Below are 616 nucleotides of genomic sequence, written 5' to 3'. Positions count from 1 at the left end.
CGCGTGAGCCTTGAGATGCTGGGACACCACGAAGGAATGGGATTTTTTCCACGGCGGCGGCGCCCCCCCGCGCCCGCGCGGGGACAGCGGCGGCGGCAGCGAGGGCCAAGCGCGAGGAGGATGCGGGGCGGCAAGCTCGGCGGGTCCGGCGCAGCTGGACGTCGTCGGCGAGGCGTTCTGTGCGGGCGGGAGTTGGTGAGGGAGAGAAAGAGAAAAGAGATCACGTGGGTGGGCCCAAAAGAAAAGCGAGGAGAGGGGTGGGAGGCTAACAATGGGCCCAAAGCAACTAAAGTAGTCTCTCTCCTTCCCCAGCTGCCCCCCGGGATCCTGGGAATAGGATTGGAGCGTCGGCCGTAGTTTTGGCCAAATCCAGTGATATTTGTGTTTCTGGGGACGCGAGTGAAAACATTTTTGACCGCCGGCGCTGGAAAAGTGCTCTTGAAAGCCTTTCTAGAGAGACGGGTGGAGATGCTCTAAAGTGGGGCGTCGCTTTCCTTTTCATGGGAGGGGACAAACCAGAGAGTTCCCAGGACAAGCTCTACGTGCATGGGTAAAAATATTTTCCGTTGTTACGACACCAGCGGCTCGAGGAACTCTCACGTGCTTTTCATGAGAT

The sequence above is a fragment of the Triticum dicoccoides genome, chromosome 7A (genome assembly GCF_002162155.2).
Source record: "Triticum dicoccoides isolate Atlit2015 ecotype Zavitan chromosome 7A, WEW_v2.0, whole genome shotgun sequence".
In the NCBI taxonomy this organism is placed as follows: domain Eukaryota; kingdom Viridiplantae; phylum Streptophyta; class Magnoliopsida; order Poales; family Poaceae; genus Triticum; species Triticum dicoccoides.
Note: the sequence above shows the minus strand (reverse complement) of the source record.